Here is a 19737-nt window from a genome sequence, read left to right as displayed (position 1 = left end):
CATTTTTAGATTTTTACATTAGATAATTTTAACTTATATAAAGATGTGATTCTTAGTGGTGTGCTATGCAGTATTTTCTTAAAAAAAGTAAAAGTAATCTCTCTTAATAATCACTTGTGATCCACTAGAAGTGTGTGGCTTGTATTTTGACCCTGTTTTCTGCCTATATTTTCTTATTTTGCTATGTTTGGGACGTTCCTGGGCACAGCCCACATGAGGTCAGGACTTTCTAAAAAGGCAGGGATCAGGGTTCATGCGTCCAAGAGGAAGCAATAAAAATCATGGCTATAGCGCAGAAAAAAGCAAAGTTGGCTCCAAATCCTGGGTTGGCTTTCAGTTTCGCTGTCGATGCTGTTTACAAATAATAACTGACAGTTCCTGCATAATACACCTGTGAAGATTTCAGTCATGGATGATTTGGCGACACCTGTGATTACCCTGGTAAAAGCCAGTGCAGTTCACTATTACGGCAAACACTCCTTGAGCAGCTACTTCGTCTAAAAATCCACAGAAGAGCAGCTGGTATTTCTGTTATAGTGCAACCAAACAATCTGGACACAGGAGAGTTGGTTACCTTGTTGAGGAATTGGAGGTGTGTTTGTCACCCGCAACTCTTTATCTAACAGCTCGCCGCAGCTGCTTTTTGTTATATTTACTCCTTTACAAAAATTGAAAATGCTCAACTCATGAAAAAAGTATGAAAATGACCGTTATCCTTTTTCGCAGACACTTGCTTCCATTCTCTTGAACGCGTGGATCTCAATAACACCCTGAGGATATTTCTTCAAATTTGGCACGAACTTCCACTTGGACTCTACGAAGAACTGATTCGGTTTTGGTGGTCAAAGGTCCCTGTGATCTTGTGTCCGTTGTGTCCGTCTCATTCCCTTGAATGTAATTTCTCAAAAAGGCCTTGAGGGAATTCCCTCAAATTTGGCACAAACGTCCACTTAGATGTAAGGATGAAATGATTGGAATTTGGTGGTCAACATCACTGTGAGAGTGCAAACATGCCTCATGCATCGATCTTGCTCAATCCTTGACCAGTTTAAAAAATTGTCCTTCCCATTAGTGATTTTGAAACAAAAACATGGGGAAATAGGTTTCAGGTTGAAAAATATGGAATTAACCCTTTATTTCTGAGTGGACTGTAAACAGTGATGTTGTTATTAGTAAGATAAAATTTAATTTGATTACATGTGTGACTGCGTGTATTGTTTCCTGTGAATTCTTTAAGCATGTGAAAGCAATCTGAGTCCAGCACAGGAATGGCACACCAGCATCAATAAAGAAACTACTATATAGAGGTGTAAACAGCATCAGAAATGGGGTTTAAAGTTATTAACATCTTAAAGGTTATAACTTTATCTAGATTTTATGTCTTTCACGCACCTAAAGGTTATGCTTTAACAAGATATTGATCACTGCAGTTTACAGTAAATGAGGTCCTCTTGTGATTGGGACATCTCAAAAAATGCCTCAAGTAATAGAAAGTGAAGAGAACAATGGTGAGAGATTGCCAATAGGCAGCTGGTTATGTAGGCAGTTTCTCTAAGCACACAAGAAACAGTTAGATTTTTATATTATTGATTTTTTTAAAACCCCATTTTAATCATCAAAATAAATACATGCTCAAAATGAAAATTATGAGCCTTAACCATGGAGTATTAAAAAAATGAAATCAATTGGAAAAGGCATCATTGGTGGGAGTAAATGAAGTCAGAACCAAAGCAAGTTGCTGAAGCATGAAATTGCTCCTTACAATAGCTGGGGAGTACAAGAGAAACATCTGGAAATAGGATTGCATTGGGCTCCATCTCTACAGTGTACCACCGAGCCCACCGATAATAGAGCGAGCAGGAGCCCTATGCCCTGTCAAATATGTCACTTCCTTCTCCTGCTACCCCGGGGGGCCGCAGCCCCATCTAATCATGTAAATCAAAACCATGTAACACCAAGCAAGAAAGAGAAGATCAGTATTCACTGTGGCTCAGAGTGGATTCATTCGTCATATTACCGAGGGAGAAGTCATCCATCACATTCCCCCAGATCACACACACTGTTGACTGAAGATCAGAATCTAATCTCCAGGAAGTCAGGCAGCAGGCCCCCCCAGGAGACCAGAGGACCTGACCGTGACCCGACTGAGGAGCCGAATTATCAACACAGCCTTCGGACACTTTCACTGCTGTGGAGGGTGGCGAGAAATGTGGCCTCTGCCCTGGATTCATAACTGCTGCTCAGCTGGGATCTCAGGCGGAGTCCCAGTTCAGCACTTTCTTCCATCTTATCTTTTATTCATTATTTTAATTTCACTGGCAGCCTCCCACCGCCTGGGCTCCTTCTGAGGTGGATAAGTGCTTATGATGGTGTCATTAAAAAGCGCAGAAAAACAATGGCTGCTATTTAAATTATTGATTGCGGTAATGGATATGTTATGAAGAGCATGGGGTGCACTGGTCTCCACACAGAACACATACAATGGGGCTAAATTGGGACTGAAAATGATAGTGTAGAAATGAGAGAAAAGGTGAAAGGCCGCGTGTTTTATCTGGGATGGGAGCCTACTTTACATCAAATTTTGAATAAATGATGGTAATTTTATTTGAAGAGCTGCGTCTTTAGCACAATAAACAATCAAGGAATTCTTGTGTGAATGAAAAGGAGCTTCAAGTTTGAGGGGCATATGCAAAACAGTGCTGTGTTCGCACAGCAGCTTCCGATGAATAATGTATCAGGATGAACTTAGATGTGATGTGTCTGTAACTTATTATCTAACTTTAGAAAATTTATACCCCGATGAATTCAAATAATTTCGGAGATATCCTTGTGTATTTCCATATATTTCCTGCTACTGTCGGAGGTTTCTTTTTTTGGCATTAGATCTTTATAACAGTGATCTTCCAGTCACTTTAATTCAGTTTCTCTATTTTATCTTCTGTGCAGCTTTCTGTGTCAGCGGTCAGATGTTTTTTTTTCTCTTGAACATAATCTTTGTTTGTGAAATATTAATCTGTCTTGCTGAAAGATTTTTGAGATGTAGGTTGAAATAAAAGACGTAGGAGAGACGGAGTTCAAGAATGCTGACTGACAGTGGAAAGTTCTATTGTGAGTTAGTTGTGGGGGGAAAAAGTAAACGAGAAGTCCTGATATATTACTTCATGGACACTCAGCGCTGCGTGGGTGGATTGGATGTTTTTGGGATTTGTGAAATATGTGCAAATCGGTTTCTCATCCCCTCAAGGTCCATCTCTCGTGTTTTTAAATCACCAATAATGTGGGTGGCAACTGCAGCCTGAAACCTTTATATCGAGCACCATTAGCAACTCAGCATCAGAACTGTTTCCCAAGAAGGTGGATAAAAAATGAGGCTACCCACAGACAGTCGGACTGAAAGTGTCAATATTGGGATTACATTAATACCCTTTAACTGATGAAATAAGAGAGGAACACTGACGCTAGATTTGGCCCTTTACCTAATCTGACTCCGTCCTCCAGACAACCACCTTTTCATTTGTTCAGTAGTATACCAACACCTGCTCCTGCTCACCCCCTCACTCTCTTTATGAGAACTGACAGGCAGTCTCTCTACATGTGGACCAAAGTTCAATCTACTGTTAATCTTCCTTTTTGACAAGAAGCAGACAGAGCTGGGGGGAAAGCAGTTGGTAATTAATCCAATGGGAATGTTTACTGTTTCCAGTGGAATGCCTCTGAACCCACAGTGCAGCATAAATGGCTCCGATCCAAATCGGCTTACAGAAAATTTAGGGGAAAAACCGTGACACTTGTATAAAAAGAAGAAAAAATGTTGCGGCTAGGACTTCGAAGGCTATATATACAATTAAAACAATATTGCAGTTGTAGGGTATTTTTCCATCCTCATGTTGTCGCTCACTGACACTCCTGACATTTGTAGGACACATCTGTAAACACTATTCCGTGCTCTGGAATCACACTGCGCTTCAAGTTGGTAAACCGCTACTAAAATGTGCCTTTATGGCACATCTGTGCAACATATAAATACAGTATGTATTTTAGTAAACTCAATTGGCCTATCGTGAGAGGCAATAAAGGCGAGAAATTGGAGACATAGATCCAAGTGCTCAGGATGTGTGTTACCAACAGAAGCTGTGAACGTAAAAGTCTGAGTGGCTAAAAACATGCATCAAACATGTGTGACTGATCCAGGAAAAAGCATCGAATTTTGTTCAGCATATTTTGTTTCTGCGTTTCTGCTCTGTTTCCATTTTGCAACGCCTTAGATTCATCTGGCAGGCCACTGGGGGTCCAGACCCCTAGGCTGGAAACCACAGGTTTATGCAACAAGAAACTATTTGACTCTGTAAACAGATTACTGCATGTATGCAGAATCTTTGGGCAATGGAACAAGATTTTGGTACTGGAAATGTTATGGTTTCCAGTTGTAGTTTATTTGTAGCCCAATTAGTATTGAACAATCACATTTGAGCAAGTATTGGTTGCCTGCAGGTGAACAGTCTGTGTTAAGAGGTGGAACACATTGGCCAAAATGCAATCTTGGAACCCATCGGATATCGTCTGATGACTGTATAGCTCTTTTTTTATGCATCCACAGCGGTTACAGCCGTGGCTGGAGGCATAATGTTTTTGAATGTGCATCAGTACATCTATCCATCCCATTCTTGTATATACAATATCTCAGAAATGGGGTGAGGTAACATCTTCAGATTTGGCATAAACATCCACTTGGACTCAAGGATGAACTATGAACTGATTAGAATGTGGTGGTTGAAGGTCACTGTGACCTTGCGTCCATATTATTCTCATGAACACGATATCTCAAGAAGGCCTTGAGGGGAAACATGCCCTTAGATTCAATTCTAGTTTTATTTGTCTTCATTAATATATAGATCTCACATTATAGAGATTAGCCAAAATGACCGGTGCACAGAACAGGAAGTCTTGTACCCGAAATCTGCTTGCTACACCTGAGGCCTGTACTATGAAGCCAGTTCAAATATACCGTGGCTATATTTTCGTTATCTGGCTTGACTAACCCATCGCTTCGGCCGTCTGGGTAACTGGTACTACAGAGCTGGTTATCCAATAGTTCAGTCAACGCTATCCAGCCATGAGCGCATTCATGTGAAAGAGGTGGGGGTGTTAATTATGAGCGACATCAGCAGAACCATGAATGAAGAAGGTTACTTTATATGATATGAGATGAAACGGTACCCAAAGTGCTTGCTACTACGAGACAGTCAAATGTCAGTGCCATGGGATGTAAACGATACTCTGTAATCTTATAACGGAGATGTAGAAAAGTTGAAAACACTATCCAAGAGGTTATTGTCAGCCGAGACTTAAATGTCATGTAGGTATCGATAAGCTATAAGTGACATTAGTGTAGAGTATTTTAGTTGGATGATGATGAAACTACTCTGAAAATGTCACATGAAACAGTGTAGTTGTAGTATAGGCCTCTGAACCACTGAAATGTTGGCAATCGCCCCCATGGGTTTGTTGTCATTAGACGATAGCTGATGGGTTCTGAGATGGCTTGAAAACCTTGTTTTTAGTTCAAAGACCATCAAGATTTCAGTTCTTTTAATTGGTTTTTAGGGGTTAACACAAAGAAGACTGTGTAATCCATCATACAGAGCTGGGCAAGAATTTAATAAATCGTTATTGTGATATGAAGCAAGCTACTATCTTAGATTATGGATATCACAATATCATAAGTGTTGTCTTTTCCTGCTTTTAGAGGCTATGTTACAGTAAAGTGATTCAATTTTCTGAACTTACAACTGTTATAGCTCTTCTATTATTTATCTTTACCCAGTTAGTTATTGTATCTACATTGCTGACGGTTAGGCTAGTTATCAAAGATTCCACTGTGTTAGTATTTTATGAACGAACCAAGAGTCAATCCAACAATATTATCACTATATTAATATTAAAGCATTTGGTCAAAAACATCATGATATTTGATTTTCTCTGTATTGCCCAGCCCTTGCATCAAATGAAGAAATAAAAGGCATCGGAAGTAGAGATAGGAGGTTTTCACCTGACAGTGCCTACACTGTTCTCAATGGCAACTTCTCATTCAGTGGCTCCAGCTTAGGGAATTCAATCATAACTTAATTGTTTTAAATCTATCACACTAACGCCTAATCAGCAAACACTTTACAGCTTGTTAGCAGTCAACGGTGTGATTATATGAAATTCCCGAAGTACATGTCACTACTGCACGTAACGCTCGAGGTTAACACAATGACTGTGCGATGAATTTGTAATGCGTAGAGGTGTTATTAGTCTTTGAGTTATTACTGACTAATGTTCCTTTCATTGATCAGAATGAAGGGGACACTTGGGATGTTGCAATTCATTGTTCTCAGTACACACATATATTTTGAGTAGATGCCCAACAGACAGATGATGGTGATGATGATGGCACTCTGGACTCAGAAGCTGGAGTCATCGAGGGCTTGACGGCAAAGCAAGGAAACTACGAGGAGCTCATTTGTTAAATCAAATGAGGCTTGAGAGAAACTTTCTTTCCAGCCGAGTTGTTTCTCTGCTTTTTCTCAACTTCCATCAAAAACACTTGTTTACTTACGACTAAAGCTGGAGGAAAACTTGAGTATCCCCCCCCCAAAAAACCCCCCACAATCTTTGTTAAATCCTGCACTTGTGAGGATTCCAGGAGTGACTCGTCGCAATCACAGAAATTCAGCTTTTCGCTGCAGAAACATAGACGGCTGTTGTCGCCCAGGAAAAAAAAAAAGTCAGCCAAGTTATTAAAGACTACATTTCCATCTGTGACGGCGTGCAGCGATGAGGAGAAGCACCACGGGCTGTGATGTTTTAAGAGCAGCTTCCTGTTTCGCCGTCCAATTCCCTGTTTTCTCAAAGTTCTCAAGGAGACGTATAGTAATCCTGTGCAGCAGCATTTCACACCTAGTTAACAGTCAGAGTTTCATCTCTAACTGCGCTGAGCCTCCTGCCAGATAGGGATATGTGCGCGGATTGAGTGTTAGCCTATGACTGCCAGGAAAACGTGTGAATTAACAAAACGTAGGCCATTACTGAGGCAGCTGGCTTACTGCTCCGCCGCTTGGGAGTGGGCCTGATGCAAACAGTTTTAGGGAGGCTACTCGAGGGTGTCCCAGTGGATCCATAATATTAACTTGGCCTGTGGATTTTCAACTTATAAGACGCTGTACTTTATCTTTTGCTTGCTACATTATACATGTGGCTCCACCATAATGAAGGCTTGGACAAATTCTCCAGGCTTAGCGGACAGGCAGGCAGGTTAATTCTCCAAATTAAGGGTGAGCATAAAGAGGTCTCCGTCTTAATACGGAGGATTAATTGCATGGTATCTTAATTTTAAAGGTTGCCAATATGTTTCACCTCTCTCACAGAAGGATCACTTGAACTGTAATTTGAGTGTGAGGTTTAGCATAAATCACAATAATACATCTGTCCTGCTCAGTATGCTCTGGAAGTAGATTGTAGAGGGAAAAAAAACCCCTGTTTAATCACAACTCTACCTGCTTGGCCACGTCCTGATAAATTTAGGGAGGGGGAGCGATGTTCTTACTACAACAGCACATCCATCTTGCAAAGTGTAAAAATTTCTGTGGTTCGCCAAAGGTTCATACTGGCAGCGGCTGCCTGCACAGATATAAAACTCCAGCTCCAAATTAACTTGGCAGGGATAATCCCACAAAATGATAGCTGCAGCGATGAAAATAACATTGCTACAAATTCCTTGTGACCCGGGCCAGGTCGGAGTGTGTCTCCACGCTGCCAGAGAGACTGAAAAATGCAAACAGCCCCTGCAGGTGCGTCTGACGCTTCTGCTGGACATTTTGAGGCCGTCTGGTAAGCAGATCTCGATGTTGACCCTTGAACTCAGACAGACAGACGTGCAGGTAGGTGGCAAGTGCATGCAAGTTTCTTGTTTATCCGTCTGAGCTAGTTAAGACACCGCCTCTTGCTGTGGTTAAATTAGCCCCGGGGCTGCTGCTGCTGCTTGCACTTAGAATCACCACCTACACCATATGTTCACTTACTTGGAAGGTGGTGTAGCATTTTTCTGCGGCTTAGCGATGAGATTAAATTATCAGGAACAATCTCAATTTTTAGGTCACTCAAAAGAGGAAAAAAAAACAGTGTAGTGAGAATTGGCTGTGGTATTGAAAGGTTACACAGTTGCTCATTTAAAAGGAGTAGCCGGAGGTAATTGGAAAATGAACACATCTCTCCCCGGCGCTGTATTTTGTTGAGGTCCCCACAGGTCTGTGTCTAGGCCCATTAGAGTGACATCTGGAAGACAGATACTGTCTACACACACACTCAAAGAGAGAGAGAGACACACACACATAGCCACTAATAGTGGGTGTATCTGCTAACCTAAGGGATTCCATGGCAACACATGAAAGCATCCATGATCCAGTGGCTGCATAAATATAGCTCGTAAAAGTCGTGTGTATGGGCAGAATCATGCTTCTTTTATTTGTCAGATCTGTTTCTCTATGGAAATATATGTTTCTCATGTGGATGAAAAAATCAATAGTACAGGAATCTGGATGCACAATCCTTCCTGGGATGTCATTATTTCCTCTGATTAAAACTGGTGCATAATCGACAGCTTATTCGCACTTTCTCTCCATTTTTCTGTCTTTGTGACCAGAGGATTTTCTGGAGCTATAAACATCCCTTAATTACCAACATATACCTAAACAATAAAAAAAAAAGGTATTTGTCAATGTCTTCCAAAAGGATTGTTAAAATTATTGATTTATACGATAGTTTTCTGACCTGCTAATAGTGTTGTCACAATACTGGAATTTCTAACTTTGATAAAATGCCTTGAAAACAATCAAAATTCGATACCATTTTTGATAGCATGGTAAAAAACTAGCATAGTTGCTTGATTAGCAGCAGAGTACAGCAGAATAACTATAGTAAACATTTACCAGAAGAGAGATCGAGAAAGAGCAGTTGGTAGCGGTGTATCAGTGCTGCGGAAAATTAGTTTAAAATGAGTTTCAAATATTTAGAATCGGTATGTTACGATAACTCGATATTTTTGATTGCCACCAACAAAACTGGTTAACGGTGCAATGTGTATTAACTAGCCACATGTTCCAAAGCTATCAATAGCAGCAGTTCGCCTCCAAGCCAACTTGAAAAACACTACTATCACATAATCTTCATGTGCAATTTTAGGAAGACCGTAGTAGCAAGGAAACAGCCAACTCAAAACCTTTTAATAATGCCATTGGGAAGTTTTTTGGCACTGTTAGCTTTAATATTAGTTGCAATGTCTACACTTGTGTGTCTCTTGGCATTTCGGTTTGGGGTTTCGGATTATCGGGCTCTAGACATGTTTGGCTTTAATTGACGCCTGGATATAGATAATGAACGGACAATAGGCCTCCAAGCTGTTTTAGCGTAGCCTAGCTATCTTAGCTTGGCTTCACACTGACCTGAAGTGGCTGACCTATCCACGCTAGTGTCATGCATTTCGGACCTTGGATTGTCTGATTGTCAGATTACGGAAGGAGAAGTCGAGGACATAAAAATATTGCTTGTCGGGAGAGATTGCAGGTATCTAAAAACATTGCGAGGGCTCGACTTCTTCTTCCTCTCTGTTTGACCGAGGGCAGACACGATGCTACAGTGAGTCACTATCTCCTCTTGAAGTAAAAGTGGTGTTCAGGACGGGCCGGGGCTGGCTGGTTAGCATGCTCATTTCAGTAAATATCTCTGCAACACATAACATCAAATCCTCACCTTCTGTTGGTGATATTAGTTTAATTTCTAATGTTTTCAACTAAAATTCTGGTCATATTGCACCTTTTACATCTGACTGTCAATCACAGCCTCATCCCTCACCGTGAGTCTTCTCGCAGCAGGAAATGCCTTTTGGGCATGCGGGGACAACTGATCCAGGTGTAAATCACTTTTAATTAGAAGGCTTTAAAAGTCTGACATGTGTCTGTGCGTTAAGATTTGTCTGAGTTCTGACTCTGAGAGAGAGTGTGAATTTTGACGCAAATTGCTGCAATTGAGCGCTAAGAGTTTTTAAGTGCCTTAATTGCCTTTCACCTCAAGCAGCATCCTTACCTCACGTCTCTCCCTCCTTGCACTCCTTCAACTCTCCTGCAGCCCTCTGGGGAGGTGCGCCTCACAACAACAACAAAAAAATTCTGGAAAATTAATTGAAAGACAAAAACAATGGTCCTTAACTATGCATTGTTTTTTACCAATTGTAATGCTTATAATGAAGAGATAAGACCAGTGATGTATTTAGAAAACAGGGTTGTTGTTTTTTTTTTTACATAATTATAAACACACAATTTTCACTGCATAAGTAATATTATCCCCCCTCTTTGCACAGTCCCATAAATCAAACCACTAGCTGCATAAGGGGGCTGTTCTCATTCGCCAGAGTTCATCTATATAGCACAACTGGGTACAGATGGTGAGGGAAATAAAAGCCAGTTTAGTTTCCCATGCGTCATTAATACAAGCAATGACCCCCAACTTGGCAGCGGCGCACAGCAACTCTGGGATGCCAGATTTACCTTCTTACTCAGCACCTCAAAGTCCCAGCATGATGTCCGCAATTACACAGTGTCTTGTGTTATTGCAGGAGAAGTGTCCTACAGATATGTCAAGAACAAGTCACACGCATTTTGAAAACATGTTGGTATTCATGTATGAGGTGTGTTCTCACATCATATGTTGCAATTATAGCTTCATAATCAGCATGTGTGATCATTTCTTTTTTAATTGCGACTTCACATAGTACCTTTTTACCTGTAATTTGTTTCTTCAGGGAGTTAGAAATGTCATGTATCCAGAAGGCATATTGTATGTGGTTTGAAATTACACGCAGGTGTATATGTGTGACGTTTTTATTAAAGTGCTATCTCTGACTTGTAAACGTCTCAAGCACTCCAAATAATGTTGGAGAGAAAGACCATATAAAATGACACCCTACGAGTTCAGACCTTGAAGACTATGACGAGATTGACCACAACCGGAAAGAGAATGAAGTATGCAAGACGCTGCCACGCTTCCTCCTTGTTTACTAGAGCCAATAACACTTGAGAAAAAAAACCTCCATGCAAGTCATTCACGAGATAAAGCAGATTAATGTCTGTCAGCATGTTAGCTTAATCACTGGAAGCTCATCAATCACAGTGACAAATAGCCTCGGACCGCTGCTTCAACCAGACAGCATCTTCTGGAGCGTTTGCTCCTCCACAGCCACATAAATCCTGCCCGCTGATCCACTACTCTCATCAGGAATACATAACATAACTTCATTGGAGGATCCATCCATCACTGGGCTTCTGCATGCACCATTATTTTCAAAAGCCCAACTTCTGCACTTGAGCGCAGCCAGAAAGCAGCCGGATACTGTCTCCGGTACAGATCATTCAGTCTAAAACTGGAGCCTGCTGTCACTTGGCTGCCAGCTCACAGAAACAGCAGTCTGTCTATGAAACATTTATGCAACAAAGGGTTACTGGTGACAGGAGTGAAGCTAAAGATGGCATCTTTAAGAGCTGACATGTTTTGATAGGCTGCTGAACAACTTTACTTTAAATAGATACACTGAAGAAAACAGGATGTGACAGTCGGTTTGTTTATGTTGATAAGAGAAACTCAATCTGCATACTGATGAGGTAGATGTATGTTTCCCCTATGGCAGTTAAAGGATGTGCAGTGTTCAGTTTAACCATCAAGACTAAGTATCTAATAATAGGTTCACAAAATTTTTTTTTTTATACTGATTTATCTGTTAATTGCTTTTTTTTATCTGTGTGCTTAATTGTTTAGTCTGTAGAATGTCAAAAAATTCTGAAAAATACTGCTCACATTGTCCCCAAGCCCCAAGGTGACCTTTATTAAGTTGCTTGTTTAGTGCAACCAACTAGGGTTTGGTGATAAAACGACAACAATTATTTTGATATAATTTGCCTTGATAGAAATATAACAAATGTTTGATAAATGTTTAATATAATTAAATTAATGCATCTTAAATGCAAGGTGCCAAAACAGGAGAAGAAGACACGGCCAGCTACATAATCCCTAAAGTGTTAAACTGTCTGTACAAAGACTCTGACATGCTGCTGGCCAGAATTAAGATACCCTATTCTCATTTTATTGATTTAAATTTTTGGATTGTTTTAAATCTCGTATTTGTTAAATGTTCCACTTTTTGCCAAGTGTTTGTCATGCTCACAAAATAAAATATAGTTTGAACCACAAATTACCATATGATTTCTTTACCTTTCACTCAGGAGCAAAAGACATGATGATTTGACATTTATCATGATAATTTTCTATCTGACCAAATGTCTCCCCTTCTGTTCCTGACTGGTGATGTTGAGTAATGGCCAGAAAAGTGTTTTATGCAGAATATTATGATGTTACAGTGATGTTGACCTTTTGACCTTTTGGATATAAATTGTCACCACTTCATCATTATATCCTCATAGACATTTGTGTGAAGTTTTGTCATAATTAGCATAAGAATTATTGAGTTATGGACAAAAACATGTCTTGTGAGGTCATAGTGACCTTGACCTTTGATCTTCAACCCCCAAAATCTAGTTTACTTTAGTCCAAGTGGACATTGGTGTCAAATTTGAAGGAAGTCCTTTAAGGTGCTCTTGAGATATCACGTTCACAAGAATGAGACATATGCAAGCTCACATTGACCTTGACCTTTGACCACCAAAATATAATCAGTTCATTGTTGATTCCAAGTAATATTTGTGCCAAAACAGAAGAAATTCCCTCAATCTGTTCTTGACATATTGCGTTTATGAGAATGCCAAAGATGAGGTCACAGTGACTGTTGACCTTTGACCACCAAACTCTAATCAGTTCATCTTTGACTCAAAGTGGATGTTTGTGCCAAGGTTGAAGAAATACTCTCAAGATGGTCTTTAGATATTGCATTCCCGCGAATGAAATTGACGCAAGGTCACAGTGACCTTAACCTTTGACAGATGACCACCAAAAACTAATCAGTTCTTTGCTGAGTCCAAGTGGACAACACATTCTCACTCCGACCTCGTCACATATTGACGTTTAGTCATGGACTTTCCACGTTCACATACGTCATGAAAGGTACCCTGGGTGCGTTGGTTGTTGACATTCTGGGACAGCGTGTCAAGTTCTGCCTGTTACATGCATTGTCTTCTTACCATTACGTCGGTACAACACCAAAAATTGACTTTTTTTTTTCCCTTCAACAGCAAACACACATGGTTGGGTTTAGGAAAAAAGAAAAAGGTTTGGCTTAGGAATCTTACAGGACTCAAATACTGCTCTCTCTGGTGAAAGTCAGTGTTTGTTGGACCCCTCCTGCCCACCCCAGTCGGAATTTCGCCCCCTTAACATTCGTCCTTGTCCCGCCACATTCCTCCCTGACGCCGATGGGTGCCGTTAAACTATAACGGCAACCGACCGCATATAATGCCAACATTAACGGACGTCTTTTTTTGTTGGTTTCTGATGCCACAAGTCACTGCCCAAGCGCTGCATTTTGATGACTTTAGTGTGAGAACACGGTCAAGTGGACATTTGTGCCAGATTTGAATAAAGTCCCTTGGACGTTCTTGAGATATCGCGCTCCCAAGGATGGAATGGATGGACGGACGGACAACTTGAAAACATAATGCCTCCAAGCTATGGCTATCGCGGGTGCCGAGGCATAAAAATTGCTAAGGTTGTCTGTCATTGACTGAAGGACTACAGAGACAACAGCAAGGTCAAAACATGCCCAAATGCTAACGCCAAGGCTACATCACAGAATGGCTGAATGCCATCACGTACAATTTATGACCGAAAAGAAAAGGTACTAAAAAAAGGCCAGTTCTGACACTTTCTCATGCAGGCATCAAATCTTTGAGATGAGATACATAAGACTACATGCTATTTGAAGGACAGTCAGCTGACCCTGTAATGTGTTAATGTTGCCTGCATTCACACAGGTTAAAAGTCCATATGGACGGACTCCGTGCCCTCTGCCCCAGAGGAGTCCCATCAAGCTGCATGCAGCAGCCCCTGATGCACACTTGACACTAACCTTCCTGCAGCCAGTGACTGAAATAAAAGACCCCTGAAAGAGAGGTCAAATGCTTCATTTGAGAAACACAGTGTGCTGCTTCAGGCTCTCAGGCTGAAAAGGGAGATGTATCCCACAGAAAGAAAAAAAGAAGGTGTCAGAGTTATCAGAGCAAGGCCAGACTGTGTGAGTCACGGGGAAAAATACAAGGGAACGCAGGGTATCTAAAAGACTGGTCAGAGGTTTTGGGGATGAGACATGGATGCTTTAGGACAGTCGCTTGCCCCGTCTGGTGCAAAATGTCCCAGACAGGCCTCACAAAAGACAAAGTGGAGCAAGAGGAAGTTGGCAGGAAGTCAGGCAGCACAGTGTTTATCATTGCTTCTGATTTCAAGTGAATTTTTATGACTCATAACACGCCAGGACAAAATAATATAAATCTATTTCTAAATATGCACGTTTCCTCAGATTTATTGGCGGTGATAAAGACGGCCCTCTCCTTTTGAGAATTAAAACAGTGCGAATAAACAAGAGCAGCAGCGTGTTAAATCCGTGCGACGTTAAATGCAGGATGGCAGAATAATTCACACCAAAGTCTTCATTTGGACCCCGAATGTCTCAGCTAATAAAAGCCGCTCCGCTGCACAAAATCCACTGTGCATGTTTTGCAAATTACACAAAGACACAATAGTGTAACAACGTGGGAACAAGACAGTCAAATAATGCCAACCAATTCCCAGAAGCACCCCTCCACCCCCACTTCCACACACACACAAACATACAGCTTTGAAGTAACACTTGTTTTCATCTTCTGGACTCAAACTAATCCAGTCTGTGTTTGTACATTTGTCCAAACACGAGGATACGTTTTATCACTGTCACCGTCTAATGACCGCCGTGAATCTGAAAAGGGCAACAGCTCTGTGCATGTTTGCTGCCACACTCTCCCCACTTTGCATGATGAAGTGGCTCTAAAAAGGCCATGCAAATTGAATTCCCTGAGATTCCCCCAGCCGTTTCAATATAATTCCCCCTTTTCTTTTGAAATCTCCAACAAAGATTTCAATAACAAAGGCTTTCCCTCTTTGTCTGTATTGCAATAATTATGAGTCTAAGAAGCATCACTGGAACCAGTGATGGAAAATTCATCTTAAAAGCTGCATTTCGTGCTGTGATCACATTTACATGTAATCAAAGTCTGGTTGAAAAGACTCTTACATCTTGCTTTCTCTTAATTGATTGAAGAGTTGTGACATAAATATTATTCATTCATAGTTCTGTCTCTTTATCATGTTGCACAAAGCCCTGCTTCACATGCAGATTAAACAACGCTTGGCAGTGTGATTCATTGTTTATTTACTTTAAGTTCCCCCTAAATGAATACTTCATCAGCCCACTACAAAGACCCAAGTTAACGCTGCATCTAAATCAAGAACGATCAGCCGGAAATATTACAGCTCAACTTATCTCGGACAGAGCCATTCATCAAAGTGCCTCAGTCACTCCGTGGAAATCTGTGGTGGGAGAGATGAAATGAGCTCAAACAAAACAGAGTGCCTGCGAGAGGCCGTGCACACTACACCCAGTCGTGGCATTTAAATCATTCTAATCATCCATCCCACTCGCTGTATAATAATATACTGCAGTGAGAGAGAGAATCCCCCACCACGTTTACAACGCCTACGTCTCGGCTTCCCACACAGACTCTGTGTCAACTTGTAAGCAAACTGCTACACTCTAACATAGCACACACAGAGGCTGTGTCTAGCCTAGGCAGTAATTAAAATATATATTGATAAATATTATATATATATATATATATATATATATATATATATATATAGATTTAATTTTTTTTTTTTCTCTGCTACAAAAGGCTACCATGCACTGTTGCCTGATAAAATCATTAGCAAATGAAATTATAATCATAAATAAACTTAACATTGACATTATTATTATCAATATTACAGTGTATTGTAGTTCTGTGTGTGTTTTGTGCAAGCGGCACTGCCGTTCCCCATCAGAGGTCATTGCTCGACTGCTGTAAGTAGGTGCAATCTATAGCCCTTTTTACACAGATATTGCATTAAAGCACCACTACGAAGTCCCTTCTTTATGCCACCTTTGCATTTTTTTACACAGATAAAATTAACAGCGTCATCATGCTGGTCTAGCACCTAAATTTAAACAGCATGCCGGCATCCCGGAAGCAAAAAAGGGGTTATGGGAATGATGCTTAACACAATAGCGTCGGCGTGGGCAGCACTTTCTAAAACAACAGCATTACATGGCAAAAATAATCATTTAACTTCCCTGTTACATGGCAGCTAATCTCATCCTCTGCTTGGAGGGTAAGAAGCTCCCGGACCTCATTGTTTTTCTAATTTGTGCACATTTTCAGCTGCTGTTCTTTTTCTTTGAGTTAGCTGCTAACTGCCGCTAGCTGCTTTTTAAATCTCCAGCAGCGGGTTGCACAAAAACACGTTGTCAAAATGTGTCCCTTTTTATACAGACATCAGTTCAGTGCTGTTACTACCTTTGCTGCCGGCTTAAAGGCAAGACAACTCTGTCCCTCATTCCGCAGTCGTACCTTTTATAGAGACAGTCCTGCCTTGAACAGGCAGTGTAAAACGGGCTAATGTCAAACACCATACTGTCTCTGTTTTATAACTTTCAAATGCATTACAAAGTTAGAAAACTAGAATGTAATATGGGTGATGTGTAGGCTTTATTTCTGTCAATTTTTATAGTTTTTGTGAAGTTTTTGTATGTCTTAAAATATAGTTGGAGAACTCTTGAGAACAGCTCTATTTTAAAGTGCTCTGAAATGGTCCATTTAGCTTTTAAGTTCTGAAAAATGTATCCATGGGGATCTCCCACTGACCCCTCCCCAAGAGTTGGGTTGCAGAAGGTGTGATTGAAAATGGTCCTCTCCAATATTAAACAGTAGGGGTGTCACAATATGATATTATCACGATACTTAAGTCACGATCCAATATTATTGCGATATTAAATATATATTGCGATATACTACAATTTATTATCTTTTTTTTTCAACTGTAAATTATGTTCCCAGAAGGAAGACTTTGTCAGCATCTGTTTTATCTAAGAAGATAAAAGTTTTCAGTCTGTTCATTTCACTTCAGCCATTCTTTTGCAGCAGCAAAATGTGTCTCGTGGACTGAAAATGTTATTGATTATATTATTCTAGTTGGCTACCAAAAGTTTAATTTGTATTTGTAACATAATTAATTTATAGAATAAAAAAATTGATACTTGGCACTGTGTGACGATACGATATTGCCACACAAAAGTATCATGATACTTTGCTGTATCGATTTTTTTTTCCCCCTCACTATTAAATAAGTGATCACAGCCCTGTATCTAGCCATGTTACTATTACCATTAACAGATATTTATTTTATTGATATCAGATTATTAGTTTGATATCTAAAATGTCACAAAAACAAATAAAAAAGGCCATTACAAGTTCCCACAGCCCCAAATGATGTCTACAAATTGCTTTGTTTGTCCAGTTAAAAGTCCAAAAGAGACAACAATCAGAGAAAAGCAGCAAAATCCTCACTTTGAGAGGCTGAAGCCGGAGAATATGTAACATTTTTTGCCTGATAAATAACTCAGACATTTTCCCTCATTCGACTAATCGATTAACTGCTCTGGCCCTAGCACTCCTGACTTCTTCATTTTCATCCCCTCCGCCTGCCTTTTCCCCTCAGTTTCTTTATGTATGAAACCTTCATGGCTAATGTGCTGGCAAGCAGCTACCATGTGTGTAATTGAAAGCTCAAGTACAGTAATTAAAAACCCTCGTGTTACAATGCACATTAACTTATTCAACTTGAAAGTAATGAGGGGAAGAGGGAGGGAGGTTAACGTGACGCGATGCACCCCGAGGGCTTGTCTTAACCATTAGCCCAAACTTATCAGCCCTGACATGAATCCATATTGTAGAGGCGTAATGCAGATCTCTATGTGTCAGGATGCATGTAAATGAGTCTGGCAGAGAGATCCCAGATCTGTTATATATTTAGGAGTCAATTAATGATGCTGTGGTGTGAGCTGTGAGAGGTTTAATTAGCAGGTGCTCTGATGGCTCCTTAGATTCTGAACACACTGTTCTCCATCACATCTAATGATCTAAATAGGAGCTATGAGGTGCAGCCAGGCACCTTGAACTGGCAGAAAAATCTCTTTTACGCATGGTGATCCATCTCACCAGTACTCCCAGTCAGTCCCACATTTGCCTCGAGGCTGTCTGTGGTCTATTTGGTGTCTCAGGTAGGACAAAGAGACGAGGACCACTCCGTCCCCTCCTGAGGCTTCCCCTGCTCTCATTGGTCAGCGGGAAATCCTTTTGTTTTGGCTCTCACGGTAGACAACGCATCCCATGAATGGGAAGCCAAAAATATTCCAGCACAACCACAAAGGAAAATGTGCCACATGTCTGATTCTGGGAGTAAAACCTGCCTTTCAGAGCACCGATAGCGACTGTGATTAGATATTTCCGATAATATTGAGTATAATCTCGGTGGTATTCTTCCAGGACACGCGCCTGACATGCTGTTAACTCTCCAGAAGCAGCAGCAGCTCTTTTTCTTCCACTTTAAACCGAGGCAAACTCCACTCTTGAGTTAGATTAGAATACATAGTGACCCATTCATTCTCTACGGGTAGCGGGCGCCTCTCCGCTGAAAGGAGCCCGTTATATTGGCGATGTCTCCGGTTGTATACAGGGCACACACACACACACACACTCACACACACTCACAGTCAAATAACCTAAAAAACTTTTCCATTTCTGCACACACCCGCTTCGCAGTCTGGAAACCGAGTGCATGAACTTCACCGACTCGGAACTGATGCAGACAATAAGAGCAAAAGCTGCAAATGCATTGACAGGAATCAAAAGGCTGGAGAAATAACAGTGTGTGTGAGTGTGTGTGTTTCTGAAAACCTACCATGAGTTTTTTCTTGCAGCGCTCACGCGACCACCCGGATCAAACAACTTGTCACTGCCGGCTCGTATATTTCCATTCCGGTCACCGGTCACGGGATTAATGGCATTTGTAAGTCCGTGTAATTATTATTTCTTTCCCCCTCTCTCCGCTGGCGGTTACATGTGAACAAGTTGTAGAGTCTGTGCGCTGTGACAGCCTCTCTTTCTCTTCTGCTCCTCTCTCAGGCTCCCGGTATGAACGGTGGGAGTCACTCAGCCTCTCTCTCTGTGTCTGTCTCTCTAATGGTGGTAAGGGTGAGGGGTGAGGGGCAGTGAAAGGGGGAGGGTGCAGGGGTCCCTTCATAGGAGCAACTGTAAGACTATAATCTCTTTGCAAGCAGGAAATCTACCTCTGCTGGAAAGGAATACGAATAAACATCATAAAATACAAATTTAAAGGGTCACTTCACAAATTTCAAGCAACATTTTTCCCACTTTAAATTGTACACAGTCGTTTAGGCAGTATTATCCAACACAATGGAGGAAAATGGTATTTCATTTGTGGTGCTCACAATAAGCTTCTTGAAAGATCGCATTAAAAACAATCAAAGAACATCCCAGTGGTAAAGTGGTTGAGGCGTATGCCTTGCAGCCACAGAGTTCCCGGTTGTATTCCTGCCAGGGAGCCTTGCTG

At 40.9% G+C, this 19737-nt stretch overlaps 1 protein-coding gene across 2 annotated transcripts in view; it reads right to left on the bottom strand.

The window, feature by feature from the left end:
* Nucleotides 1-19341, bottom strand: part of LOC126399802 (carbohydrate sulfotransferase 15-like) — a 57156-nt gene extending 37815 nt beyond the window's left edge. Inside the window, exons 1-2 of one of the 2 annotated variants that reach the window (XM_050060072.1) lie at nt 19066-19341; nt 10123-10205 (exon numbers count right to left, since the gene is read on the bottom strand). The gene's annotated coding sequence lies outside the window, so the exon portion shown is untranslated. The remainder of the gene's footprint in view (nt 1-10122; nt 10206-19065) is intronic. The other variant, XM_050060070.1, reaches the window with a different exon arrangement.
* Nucleotides 19342-19737: the final 396 nt, after the last annotated feature.

Source organism: Epinephelus moara, chromosome 13, assembly GCF_006386435.1.
Source record: "Epinephelus moara isolate mb chromosome 13, YSFRI_EMoa_1.0, whole genome shotgun sequence".
NCBI lineage: Eukaryota > Metazoa > Chordata > Actinopteri > Perciformes > Serranidae > Epinephelus > Epinephelus moara.
The sequence above is the reverse complement of the archived record's forward strand: the minus strand, read 5'-3'. Positions and strand labels throughout refer to the sequence as shown.